The sequence below is a fragment of the Salmo trutta genome, chromosome 32 (genome assembly GCF_901001165.1).
Source record: "Salmo trutta chromosome 32, fSalTru1.1, whole genome shotgun sequence".
NCBI classification, from domain to species: domain Eukaryota; kingdom Metazoa; phylum Chordata; class Actinopteri; order Salmoniformes; family Salmonidae; genus Salmo; species Salmo trutta.
The window spans coordinates 42,550,008-42,564,798 of record NC_042988.1 but is presented as its reverse complement, the minus strand read 5'-3'; the positions used below and the strand labels follow the sequence as shown (position 1 = coordinate 42,564,798).

Sequence of the window (14,791 nt, the reverse complement as noted above, 5' to 3'; positions counted from 1 at the left end):
CACACACTGGACACACACAGAGACTGGACACACAGACACACACACACTGGACAAACACACTGGACACACACACACACACGTTGAACACACATACACACACTGGACAAACACACTGGACACAAATACACACAGGACACACACACACTGGATACACACACACTAGATACACACACGCACTGGACACACACACATACACACACTGGACACACAAACACACACACACACACACACACTGGATACACACACACACACACACACACACACACACACACACACACACACACACACACTGGACACACACCTGGACACACACTGGAAACAAACACACACACACACACTGGACACACCCACACACACTGGACACACACACACACACACTGGACACACACACACACACACAACCTGGACACACACATGCTGGACACACATATGCGAACACACACACACAGATACATAAACACACAAACACACACACACTGATACACACTGGACAAACATACACACACTGGACACACACAAACTGGACACAAACACATACACACACTGGACACACACACTGGTCACACAAACACTGGACACACACACACACTGGACAAACACACAGACACACACACAGTGGACACACTGGACACACACACACTGGACACACACACACACACACACTGTACACACACACTGTACACACACACTGTACACACACACACACACACACACACACACTGGACACACACACACACTGGATACACACACACACACACACACTGGACACACAAACCCATTGGACACACATATGCACACTATCACACTCACACACTGGACACACACACACACACACACACACACTGGATACACACACACACAAGCTGAATGCACATACACACACACACGCTGGACACACACACACACACACTGGACACACTGGACACACTGGACACAAACACACTTGACACACACACACACTGGACACACACACATATACACACACTTGACACACATACACATACACACACTTGACACACATATAAACACACACACACACACACACACTGGACACACATATACACTGGACACACTCACTTACACGCTGGACACACACACAATGGAACATTTTAATTATATGTGTCCACATAACTGAGTATATAAAGATATGTGCTGATCACCCAATGCTTCTGAATTCAGACTGTCTACACTGTGGAACTCTGATATTCTCTCTGAGATCACAATGCTTCTGAATTCAGACTGTCTACACTGTGGAACTCTGTTATTCTCTCTGAGATCACAATGCTTCTGAATTCAGACTGTCTATACTGTGCTGTGGAACTCTGTTTATTTGTGATCTCAGAGAGAATAACAATCTGGGTTTCAAATCAAATCAAATCAAATGTATTTATATAGCCCTTCTTACATCAGCTGATATCTCAAAGTGCTGTACAAAAACCCAGCCTAAAACCCCAAACAGCAAGCAATGCAGGTGTAGAAGCACGGTGGCTAGGAAAAACTCCCTAGAAAGGCCAAAACCTAGGAAGAAACCTAGAGAGGAACCAGGCTATGAGGGGTGGCCAGTCCTCTTCTGGCTGTGCCGGGTGGAGATTATAACAGCACATGGCCAAGATGTTCAAATGTTCATAAATGACCAGTATGGTCAAATAATAATATTCACAGCTGTCGAGGGTGTAACAAGTCAGCACCTCAAGAGTAAGTGTCAGTTGGCTTTTCATAGCCGATCATTGAGAGAATCTCTACCGCTCCTGCTGTCTCTAGAGAGTTGAAAACAGCAGGTCTGGGACAGGTAGCATGTCCGGTGAACAGGTCAGGGTTCCATAGCCGCAGGCAGAACAGTTGAAAATGGAGCAGCAGCACGGCCACGTGGACTGGGGCAGCAAGGAGTCATCATGTCAGGTAGTCCTGAGGCATGGTCCTAGGGCTCAGGTCCTCCGAGAGAGAGAAGGAGAGAATTAGAGAGAGCATACTTAAATTCACACAGGACACCGGATAAGACAGGAGAAATACTCCAGATATAACAGACTGACCCTAGCCCCCCGACACATAAACTACTGCAGCATAAATACTGGAGGCTGAGACAGGAGGGGTCAGGAGACACTGTGGCCCCACCCGACGATACCCCCGGACAGGGCCAAAAAGGAAGGATATAACCCCACCCACTTTGCCAAAGCACAGCCCCCACATCACTAGAGGGATATCTTCAACCACCAACTTACCGTCCTGAGACAAGGCCGAGTATAGCCCTTGGACTCCAGCAGATCCTCAATTTTATGTATCCACGACAACACACACACACACACAACACACACACACCTTGGACACACACACACACGTACACTGAACACACACACACACACACACACACACACACACTGGACACACACACACAGTGAGCATTTCTCATTTGCCAAGATAATCCATCCACCTGACAGGTGTGGCATATCAAGAAGCTGATTAAACAGCTTGATCATTACAAAGGTCTCTCAAAAATGTGTAGTTTTGTCATATAAATTGTATGGCGTCATGTGATTGAGCTGTTTGCTCATGTCAATGTTGTGAAGAGTGCCCCATGGTGGCGGTGGGGTTATGGTATGGCCAGGCATAAGCCACGGACAACGAATACAAGTGCATTTTATTGATGGCAATTTGAATGCACAGAGTTACCGTGATGAGATCCTATTGTTGTGCCATTTATCCGCACCCATCACCTCATGTTTCAGCATGATAATTCACAGGATCTGTACACAATTCCTGGAAGCTGGAAAAAAAACAGTTCTTCCATGGCCTGAGTACTCACCAGACATGTCACCCATTGAGCACGTTTGGGATGCTCTGGATAGACGTGGACGACAGCGTGTTCCATTTCCCGCCAATATCCAGCAACTTTGCACAGCCATTGAAGAGGAGTGGGACAACATTCTACAGGCCACAATCAACAGCCTGATCAACTCTATGGGAAGGAGATGTGTCTATTTTATTAAGGTATCTGATAAACAGATGCATACTTGTATTCCCAGTCATGTGAAATCTGTAGATTAGGGCCTAATGTATTTCAATTGACTGATTTTCTAATATGAACTACAACTCAGTAGAATCTTTGAAATTGTTGCCTTTTATGCTTATATTTTAGACACAGTCAAATAAAAAAGATCAGTTGTAAATGTTTTGTGTTTGATATGATGTTAGTAACACTGAAGTAATTCCATCCTTTCACTAAATGGTAGTAACACTAAGTCATTCCATCCTTTCACTAAATGGTAGTAACACTAAGTCATTCCATCCTTTCACTAAATGGTAGTAACACTAAGTCATTCCATCCTTTCACTAAATGGTAGTAACACTAAGTCATTCCATCCTTTCACTAAATCTCTAAAGTAACTTTTAATTGATAGATGCCTCATTTAAATGTTGTGGTTGTTGATGAAATGAAATCCCATATATCCTACTGGACAGGACTTTGTTATGGCATCTTCTGTTTGGGAGTCTCAGGTCAGGTCTGAGCCATGATCAGAATGTGTCTCTGTCTATTTCCAGCCCTGCCATTTCTACCTGTCCTGATCTAGTGTTTGACCCCTGACCTCCTCACACCGTCTCACTGTCCATGTCTGCTTTTAGCTCCCACCTCTACTTCACTGTGTTATAATGGACCTTATGGTTGTTATGTCACCTTTCTGACCCTATCCCACCTCTACTTCACTGTGTTATAATGGACCTTATGCTTGTTATGTCACCTCTGTAACCAGGTATCAACCATACTGACCTTTCTGACCCATATCCCACCTCTACTTCACTGTGTTATAATGGTCCTTATGGATGTTATGTCACCTCTGTAACCAGCTATCAACCATACTGACCTTTCTGACCCATATCCCATGGCCCTACTTTCTAGAAATAAACATTTAAATTCCTCTGAGTTTTGCTTAGTGTCCATTTACTCATTTATTGATGTATTTGTTGTCTATTGGGGTTGTGCCGCAGAGCATCATGGGGGTTTGTATGTGTTAAGATGATCACGTTCCAGATAAATGGTTGAACTGATTCCTGTCTCCCGTCTCATCATTATTGAATTGTTATACAGACGTGGTTATGAAACCTTCCACGTAGCTCAGTTGGTAGAGCATGGTGTTTGCAACACCAGGGTTGTGGGTTCGATTCCCACGGGGGGCCAAGTACGAAGAAAAAAAAATGTATGAAATTAAAATGAAATGTATGTATTGTTGTTAGAGTGTCTGCTAAATGACTAAAATGTAATGTAAATGTCAACTCACCAGACATAACAACAGATTGGTGATGAGTAAGTCTGAACCTACAGGAACTGTTCTGTCTGGAAGAAGTTGGTTTTTACAACTGTTTAAAACTGTTATTTTCTGTGGTTCAGTCCAGGCTAATGTTAGCACAGTGTGTTTCTAGCAGAAGCAAGTGCATAGTGGAGCTAGCTAAGAGAGAGAGTTAGCATTGTCATAGATGACAGAAAGGACTCGAATGTGATTAAAAATGTGATTAAAAAGGGAGGAATATACATTGATTAAAGGAAAGGACATTTATTCAACTGTGAAGATGAACTTTGGAATTAAAAACTGCTAAATGAGTGAAGTGAATGAAGATCACATGACTGAGGAAAATATTGCTGTGGTTGAGGACAATACTGAAGTGAGTCACAATCAGGATCCTATTGAGAAATTAAAAATAGCTGGAATTGTTGGAAACATTGGACAGTTTGATCAAAGTATTGAGCAGTGGAGCTCATGTACAGAACGGTTTGAATGTTTTGTTCTTGTAAATGACATTAATGAGGACATTGTGCTTACAGTTTAGTGTAATGGGGCCAAAAACATGTAATTTACTAGGCAGCCTGCTACAGCCAGACAGAACAGGTAGTAAAACGTATGGGGATATTGTGGAGATACTTAAAGGACATTTTCCACCAGAACCACTAGTTAACGCTGAAAGGTTCAGGCTCCACAGGAGACATCAGGAAGAGGGAGAATCAGTACCAATGTTTGCTGCTGCATTAAATAAACTATCAGAACACTGTGAGTTGAATGGTGTTGTAAATGACATCATTAGAGACAGACTAGAATGTGGGCTACGGAGTGAAGCTACCCTAAAGAGACTGTTGACTGAAAGTCATCTGACCTTGGTGAAGGACATTGAAATCAGTGTGTCCATGGAACTAGCTGCTTAAGAGGCTCACCAGTTGAGTTCATCAGGAACTTAGTGGATTCATCTAACAATCCTAATCACCAGCTGATACATTGTAATCTCATACACAGGATTCACCTTCACACCTAGAAAACATCATTTAATGAAAATCAGAACCTCTCCTCTGTGTGATCTATGTAATGAAGACCTTCCACCTAGAAAACATCATGTAATGAAAATCAGAACCTCTCCTCTGTGTGATCTATGTAATCAAGGTGCCTTGGCCTCCTTTAATCATATGTACTGGGAGTGACCAGGGGACATGTTTTGGAAAGAGGTTCCCTCTGTCTTATCTGCTGTAGTGGATATCATCATACCTTGTTCCCCCAAACTGTTATCACTTAATGATAATTCACCACTATCATTACAGAAAATATGTTTAATGTTGTCAGGTTTGACAGCAGCTAAAATGATGTTGGAACTAAGATGGCTACCACCACACCTCATTGGATCAGCACTTTATACATATCATTTATCATCAACTATCCACTGTTAGGATCCATGGGGCCAAACAACAATTGACATTCAGGTTATCTGCAGCTGAAACCATACAAGTGTGTTTTTACCCAACAGATTGTTGCCCGTTCATTATAATTTTAGTCCAAATGTGGCCTAACTGATTTTATCACAACTTCATTTAGTATTAAATTTCATGGAGATCAGGTTGTGTGGGTTGGGGTGGTCCCAGGAGGGGTTGGAGGGTGGGTTGGGGTGGTCCCAGGAGGGGATGGAGGGTGGGTTGGGGTGGTACCAGGAGGGGTTGGAGGGTGGGTTGGGGTGGTCCCAGGAGGGGTTGGTGGGTGGGTTGGGGTGGTCCCAGGAGGGGTTGGAGGGTGGGTTGGTCCCAGGAGGGGTTGGAGGGTGGGTTGGGGTGGTCCCAGGAGGGGTAGGAGGGTGGGTTGGGGTGGTCCCAGGAGGGGTTGGATGGTGGGTTGGGGTGGTCCCAGGAGGGGTTGGAGGGTGGGTTGGGGTGGTCCCTGGAGGGGTTGGAGGTTGGGGTGGTCCCAGGAGGGGATGGAGGGTGGGTTGGGGTGGTCCCAGGAGGGGTAGGAGGGTGGGTTGGGGTGGTCCCAGGAGGGGTTGGAGGGTGGGTTGGTCCCAGGAGGGGTTGGAGGGTGGGTTGGGGTGGTCCCAGGAGGGGTAGGAGGGTGGGTTGGGGTGGTCCCAGGAGGGGTTGGATGGTGGGTTGGGGTGGTCCCAGGAGGGGTTGGAGGGTGGGTTGGGGTGGTCCCTGGAGGGGTTGGAGGTTGGGGTGGTCCCAGGAGGGGATGGAGGGTGGGTTGGGGTGGTCCCAGGAGGGGTAGGAGGGTGGGTTGGGGTGGTCCCAGGAGGGGTTGGAGGGTGTGTTGGGGTGGTCCCAGGAGGGGATGGAGGGTGGGTTGGTCCCAGGAGGGAGGGAGGGTGGGTTGGGGTGGTCCCAGGAGGGGTTGGAGGGTGGGTTGGGGTGGTCCCAGGAGGGGTTGGAGGTGGGGTTGGGGTGGTCCCAGGAGGGGTTGATACGGCTCAGGTGAGTGATTGTATGTGTGTTAATTATAATTGTATTTACCTGCAATAACTGGTTTACATAATATACTGATATTTATATTTTAACAGTATTGTGTCTCCAGCTGTATAAGCATTCCTGCTGCTATTAGTTCTGATATATATTTTAACAGTATTGTGTCTCCAGCTGTATAACCATTCCTGATGCTATTTGTTCTGATATATATTTTAACGGTATTGTGTAACCATTAGAGAGAATATAGTAGACGGTTGCTGTCAAAAAGTGATTGATGAGTTATTCCTGTGTTCTGTGTTTATATAATTTTAAAGACGTCATGCTATTTAGGGTGTATGCAAATGTTTGAAATAAAAATGAATGGCCTGATGATAGATGTGAGGTGTAGTGACATTGTTGAACTTGAAACAGTTGGGATTTTTTGTAGTGAATGGGGAAGGCCTGAATTTGAACTGTTTGAAAAATGTGAAACAGTTGGGAATTTTTGTAGTGGACTTATGGAGCTGCTGTCAGGTGAGCTTGTGACCCCTTGTAGAATGAAAAAGTAATTTCCGGGATAGGTCTGCCTGAGTGTAAGTAAGTGTTAGACTTGTCCTGTTAACACTACGAACCTCAAGAGAGAGAAACCACAGAAAGCTAAAAAAAAAAATCTGAAAACATGGAGTTGTTAAGACACTGATGCCCACGTACCTATGTGAGAGTGGATTCTCAGCCCTCACTAGCATGAAAACTAAATACAGGCACAGACTGTGTGTGGAAAATGATTTAAGACTCAGACTCTCTCCAATACAACCCAACATTGCAGAGCTTTGTGCATCCTTTCAAGCACACCCTTCTCATTAACCTGTGGAGAGTTATTCACAATTTTTGATTAACAAATATGCTTTTATATGTAAGATGGCTAAATAAAGATTAAAATGATTGATTATTATTATATTATTATTTGTGCCCTGGTCCTATAAGAGCTCTTTGTCACTTCAGGAGATATGTATTTTAGGCAGTAAGTAAAACTGCCAGGGCTTTGGAGAATCTGTCCCAAAAAGACAGACCATCTGTTTATCTGTAATGTACTTATCCTCATACAGTTTATCTCCTGGATTAATCTTTGTGTTTTCTGGTTGTGTTGAGTGGGACAATGGAACATAGTGTTTAACATGATCCTATTGTCTATTGGCTTCAAGAAGATATTCACTTTATTCATTACAACAATCTGAGACCCTTATCTGCCGGTTTAATCACTATATTTATACAGCTTGATTTGTTTAAACATTTATAAGGTTAAGCTGATAAACAGGTCTGGTTCTGAATAGTGAAAAGGAAGCCACATCCCTACGTATCAGAGTCTGTATAGTTTCTGACTCCAACTGAGGTTCCCAATGTGAGGGGTTTGGAAATAGTATCTGAGGAAAATCTGTTTCATATTCACAATGATCTGATAACTTTAACCTTCTATGATAGACGTGTAGATCCCTCCGGAGCTCCTCCCAGTCCACCTGTTTAGGAGTTGGTATGAAAGTCAGTCCACCTGTTTAGGAGTTGGTATGAAAGTCAGTCCACCTGTTTAGGAGTTGGTATGAAAGTCAGTCCACCTGTTTAGGAGTTGGTATGAAAGTCAGTCCACCTGTTTAGGAGTTGGTATGAAAGTCAGTCCACCTGTTTAGGAGTTGGTATGAAAGTCAGTCCACCTGTTTAGGAGTTGGTATGAAAGTCAGTCCACCTGTTTAGGAGTTGGTATGAAAGTCAGTCCACCTGTTTAGGAGTTGGTATGAAAGTCAGTCCTCTTTCTAGAACATCACTCTCGGCTTGCTTGAGCCCAATGGGACATTGTTGGTCAAGACCTGAAATGGGTTGTGAAGTAGTATGGACATATTGATGGAACAAGGTCACTAAACTGGTGGATAGACAGGATAGATCCAAGAGCCTCTGCTGTCATCTAGAGGGAGTTTCTCTGTACTGCTTGACACATGGAGACTCAATGGAGGCCCAGTGCAAGTGCTCAAAGTCAGGCCCAAACAATTGTTTGTTCAGGCTGGGATCTATAAAGCAGTATGTTCTTCAATTAGATGCCAACTAATTGAAGAGCTTCAGATTGAGATTGTTGTATTCTAAGACATGTTTTTCTTCAGAGTTGCACACTGGGTTCTCCAAGGGGAATACTCCCTCTATTCCCCTCTTGACAGTTGTAGCCCCAGGCTTTTGATGGGAATTGTCCACTGTTGGTATGAATTTATTTTGTCCCAAAAAGACAAAAAGAAAAGTGTATTTGTCTAGTTTTAGTTGAGTCCCCAGTTAGAATCCATGTGGTTCATTTAAAAGTTTCTAAAAAGATAAAAAGTACATTTAAAAAATGTGCTCCTGACATTTCACCACAATAGGCTTCTTCAGACAATGGACAAAAAGTAGCCAAACAAAGCCAAAGGAGAGTGATGAGCAGCAGCAGCAGCATCATCAAACAAGTGAGGCTGCCAGCAAGACCAACAGTGATGAAGCTGCCGAGCTCCAGTTAGCTCCGTGTGCAGAGCTCCAGTTATCTCCGTGTCCAGAGCTCCAGTTAGCTCCGTGTCCAGAGCTCCAGTTAGCTCCGTGTGCAGAGCTCCAGTTAGCTCCGTGTCCAGAGCTCCAGTTAGCTCCGTGTCCAGAGTTCCAATTAGCTCCGTGTGCAGAGCTCCAGTTAGCTCCGTGTGCAGAGCTCCAGTTAGCTCCGTGTGCAGAGCTCCAGTTAGCTCCGTGTCCAGAGCTCCAGTTACCTCCGTGTGCTGAGCTCCAGTTAGCTCCGTGTGCAGAGCTCCAGTTAGCTCCGTGTCCAGAGCTCCAGTTAGCTCCGTGTCCAGAGCTCCAGTTAGCTCCGTGTGCTGAGCTCCAGTTAGCTCCGTGTGCAGAGCTCCAGTTAGCTCCGTGTCCAGAGCTCCAGTTAGCTCCGTGTCCAGAGCTCCAGTTAGCTCCGTGTGCTGAGCTCCAGTTAGCTCCGTGTGCAGAGCTCCAGTTAGCTCCATGTCCAGAGCTCCAGTTAGCTCTGTGTACAGAGCTCCAGTTAGCTCCGTGTCCAGAGCTCCGGTTAGCTCCGTGTCCAGAGCTCCAGTTAGCTCCGTGTCCAGAGCTCCAGTTAGCTCCGTGTCCAGAGCTCCAGTTAGCTCCGTGTGCAGAGCTCCAGTTAGCTCCGTGTGCAGAGCTCCAGTTAGCTCCGTGTCCAGAGCTCCAGTTAGCTCCGTGTGCAGAGCTCCAGTTAGCTCCGTGTGCAGAGCTCCAGTTAGCTCCGTGTGCAGAGCTCCAGTTAGCTCCGTGTCCAGAGCTCCAGTTAGCTCCGTGTGCAGAGCCTACCCACCCTTCCACAAGCGTCGTCAGGATAATGGCTTTATATTTGATTTTTACATTGAACCTTTATTTAACTAGGCAAGTCAGTTAAGAACACATTCTTATTTACAATGATTGCCTACACTGGCCAAACCCGGACAACACTGGGTTTCGAACCTATGGGACTCCCAATCACAGCCGGTTGTGATACAGCCTGGATTCAAACCAGGGTGTCTGTAGTGACGAATCAAGCACTGAGATGCAGATGGACCCAAGTGTTCCTGACTATCAGCCCACTATTTTTCTGAACTCATAAAATGCTTTAGACAATCTGATGGGATGGATGTTCAACCCCATTAAAATCACCATAAGGTCTATATAGAACCTTTAAATTAAGACCTCACATATCTGTTCATGGCAAAGCAGTTCAATGAATGATACTAATTGATTCTTAAAGAATATAACTTATAAATCATGAGCCTCATCTTGAGGAGTCACCTGTGACAGCATTCATAAAGAGTAGGAGAGCTGATCTAGGATAGATCATAATGAATCAGATTACATGGAGGGGAGGGACCTGATCCTAGATCATAATGAATCAGATTACATGGAGAGGGGGACCTGATTCTAGATCATAATGAATCAGATTACATGGAGAGTGGGACCTGATCCTAGATCATAATGAATCAGATTACATGGAGAGTGGGACCTGATCCTAGATCATAATGAATCAGATTACATGGAGAGGAGGACCTGATCCTAGATCATAATGAATCAGATTACATGGAGAGTGGGACCTGATCCTAGATCATAATGAATCAGATTACATGGAGAGTGGGACCTGATCCTAGATCATAATGAATCAGATTACATGGAGAGGAGGGACCTGATCCTAGATCATAATGAATCAGATTACATGGAGTGGAGAGACCTGATCCTAGATCACAATGAATCAGATTACATGGAGAGGAGGGACCTGATCCTAGATCATAATGAATCAGATTACATAGACAGGGGGACCTGATCCTAGATCATAATGAATCAGATTACATGGAGAGGAGGGACCTGATTTTAGATCATAATGAATCAGATTACATGGAGAGGAGGGACCTGATCCTAGACCATAATGAATCAGATTACATGGAGAGGGGGACCTGATCCTAGATCATAATGAATCAGATTACATGGAGAGGAGGACCTGATCCTAGATCATAATGAATCAGATTACATAGACAGGGGGACCTGATCCTGGTTCAGCACTCCTCCTTTGAGACACTGCCTTTATGAATAAGGAATGCTGTTGTAAAGTCTAGTTACAGCAGGTGTTTACTGCCATCTAGTGGAAGATACCAATAAAACACGTTATTATCAGGGTGGGGAGACGGCTGAGCGCAGGATCCATGGTGAGATGACAAAAGAGGAAAACACACTATATGGAGAGAAGTACAAATAAAGTATTTCTGAACAATAAAGGACAGAGTAAGATAATGAATACCTGGAATGACATATTATTACTAGTTAGTAGATCTCTTCTGTCATCATTATTTACCCATACACCAGTGACGTCAGAAGGGACGTGATTTCCTCATATGAAAGTGAAAGTAACTGTGTGGTCTACGCCGTTACAACATGACTGTTGAAACTGAAGCGCACATTTCTCTGCAACATTAGAAACAGGATAAATGTGTTGATTTGAAGGACAGAGGGACAGACTCTGGTAAGTCTTGGCTACATATAACTACTATAAAGTTAGGTCGTAGTCAGACATTCAATAGACTGAGTAACCTTGAGATATGATTCTTTATCATGCTGACCAACCTGGACCCGGTTTCTGCGATGGAATTTAGACTTAACGCTGGAAACGCATATTAAGTGGTAAACGATAATTTACAAAATACAAAGTTGAGTTAACACTATTTTACAAATAAAAAGGTGCGTAAGCGTGTTTACCCTCCACCACATCCCCGTTGATGCGGTGTGCAGCGTAGAGTGCATAGTCATGTAGTCTCTATGGGCCAGATGGTGAGGGCCACAGCATAGTCCTTTAGTCTCTATGGGCCTGTTGGTGAGGACCACAGCATAGTCCTTTAGTCTCTATGGGCCAGTAGGTGAGGGCCACAGCATAGTCATGTAGTCTCTATGGGCCAGATGGTGAGGGCCACAGCATAGTCCTTTAGTCTCTATGGGCCAGTTGGTGAGGGCCACAGCATAGTCATGTAGTCTCTATGGGCCAGATGGTGAGGGCCACAGCATAGTCCTTTAGTCTCTATGGGCCAGTAGGTGAGGGCCACAGCATAGTCCTTTAGTCTCTATGGGCCAGATAATGAGGGCCACAGCATAGTCATTTAGTCTCTATGGGCCTGTTGGTGAGGGCCACAGCATAGCCCTTTAGTCTCTATGGGCCAGATGGTGAGGGCCACAGCATAGGAAAATAAACTGTTCAGATGGGGTCTATAACATCCAATCAAATACTCCTCAAGATGAGGCTCATGATTTATAAGTTATATACCTTTTAATCTTTACATATATTGTCTTTTTTTAAACCAAGGTAGTTTCAGTTAGTAGCGATGAAGCTGCAACTGTCAGCTGCTGTAAACCTGTGACAGTCTTCATAAGAGAGCTGATCTCAGATCAGTTTAGCTGTATATATCATAATGATACTGCTGTAAAGTCAGGTTACAGCAGGTGTTTACTGCCATCTAGTGGAAGATATTTTATTTTTATTTCACTTTTATTTAACTAGGTAAGTCAGAACAAATTCTTATTAACAATGACGGCCTACCCCGGCCAAACCTTGACGACGCTGGGCCAATTGTGAGCCGCCCTATGGGACTCCCAATCATGCAGCCTGGACTCGAACCAGGTACTGCAGTGACGCAAGATGCGGGACTCTGCACCACTCGGGAGGCGGCTGAGCTGAAACAGAAAGTAAAGTTGTTCTTTTGTTCAGGATCCATTTTGAGACGACAGAGCAGAAAACACTATATGGAGATTACTGACAAATAATTAAGTATTTCTGAACAATAATTTATTCTAATGGACAGAGTAAGAGAATGAATACCTGGAATGAGATATTACTAGTTAGTAGAACTGCTACTTGAGCTGAGTTGCTGACAGACAGCAGTTTTCAAAGTGGAAACTAATCAGTCGGTCTACATGTTATCAGTAAAACGTCTGGTAAAGATGGTGGAGGAGCTTTTACATTATATGGTTTTATGTTTATCTCAGGGTTTCTCATCCTTTTGTTCATACCAGCACTTACACACCTCATTCAACTAATCATCAAATATTTAAGACAGTTTAATATTTGAGGCATACAAATGAACATTCTCAAATTAAAACTTTTGGGTTTGGTAGGCCTGTTAACAATTATTAAAGTCCTACAGTGACTCATATTTTGGAGAGAAAAAACACAACTAAACCTGGTTTCCAGTAAATTGTATGTAACTATTGTGACCTCAAAGAAATAGAGAATGAAACTAATTTGATCCTCTATTGCCCTTTCTACCACGATATACGCTTGCTCTTATTCCAGAAAGCACACCAGATATACCCTGGCAGTATGTGATGAGGAGACAGACCACCAGATATACCCTGGCAGTATGTGATGAGGAGACAGACCACCAGATATACCCTGGCAGTATGTGATGAGGAGAAATTAAATGTTTTTTTGTCCATTGTGTATTTCCATTTGCAGAATATTTAGATTTTACCTTTATTTAAACTAGGAAGGTCAGTTAAGAACAAATTCTTATTTTCAATGACAGCTCATTGAAAATAAGAATTTTTTCATAACTGACTTGCCTAGTTTAAAGAAAGGTAAAATCTAAACATACTAGCAACAGTGGGTTAACTGCCTTGTTCAGGGGCAGAACAACAGATATGTACCTAGATTGTCTCCCATATGAATCTTCTCTTTGTGCCAGACTGGGTTCAAATGCCTTGTTTCTTTTTTTCTGTATTTATTTATCTGTATATGTTATGTATGTATGTATGTGTATATATACAGTGTGTATGTATGTATGTATGTGATGTGTATATATACAGTGTGTATGTATGTGTGTATATTATTGTTCTGCTCTAGGGATATAATTATTGTTTGCATCACCTTATTTACTATTATGTATTGATTTATACCTTACATTGTTTTCATTCTTCATGTACATATCATTTAATTACCACAGTGAATTATTGTAATGTTTGTTTTTGTGGCAATTAACCCCATAAGGGATGGGTTGCCAGTTGGCGATTTGACACAGAAATAAAATGTAATTCATTCATTCATTCATTCATTTTTTCATTCATTTTTCATTCATATTATTTAATTTGAGTTTTTCTGTGTCCCCCTAATATCACTTACACCCTGTTAGTTTGTTGTAATTCCTAGAGCAAAACGGAGAACACTATAGTGTTCGTACGAATCTCAGCTTTCAATAGAGGTATCATAATAGTTTGTTGGCCAAACCGTTCAGACTCTACATACGATTTTGTGAGAAGACAGATTTTCAGGATGTCTCATGGTCTGACAAACACCACTCTAGCTTACATGGAGAGGAGGACCTGATCCTAGATCATAATGATTCAGATTACATGGAGAGGGTGGACCTGATCCTAGATCATAATGAATCAGATTACATGGAGAGGAGGGACCTGATCCTAGATCATAATGAATCAGATTACATGGAGAGGAGGGACCTGATCCTAGATCATAATGAATCAGATTACATGGAGAGGGGGACCTGATCCTAGATCATAATGAATCAGATTACATGGAGAGGAGGACCTGATCCTAGATCA

General features: G+C 43.4%; 1 protein-coding gene and 2 long non-coding RNA genes across 3 annotated transcripts in view; 1 reads left to right on the top strand and 2 right to left on the bottom strand.

Moving 5' to 3' along the window:
* LOC115171939 (NLR family CARD domain-containing protein 3-like) overlaps window positions 1–14,791 on the bottom strand; it is a 1,137,260-nt gene that overhangs the window by 838,723 nt on the left and 283,746 nt on the right. The gene's annotated exons all lie outside the window — the stretch shown is intronic.
* LOC115171961 (uncharacterized) lies at window positions 3,531–3,773 on the bottom strand. The gene is made up of 2 exons (XR_003871312.1): window positions 3,735–3,773; window positions 3,531–3,670 (listed from the first exon to the last, which is right to left on the bottom strand). It is a non-coding gene; the product is annotated as an uncharacterized LOC115171961 (long non-coding RNA).
* Window positions 11,232–13,405, top strand: LOC115171953 (uncharacterized). Its single transcript, XR_003871303.1, has 2 exons — window positions 11,232–11,711; window positions 12,945–13,405. It is a non-coding gene; the product is annotated as an uncharacterized LOC115171953 (long non-coding RNA).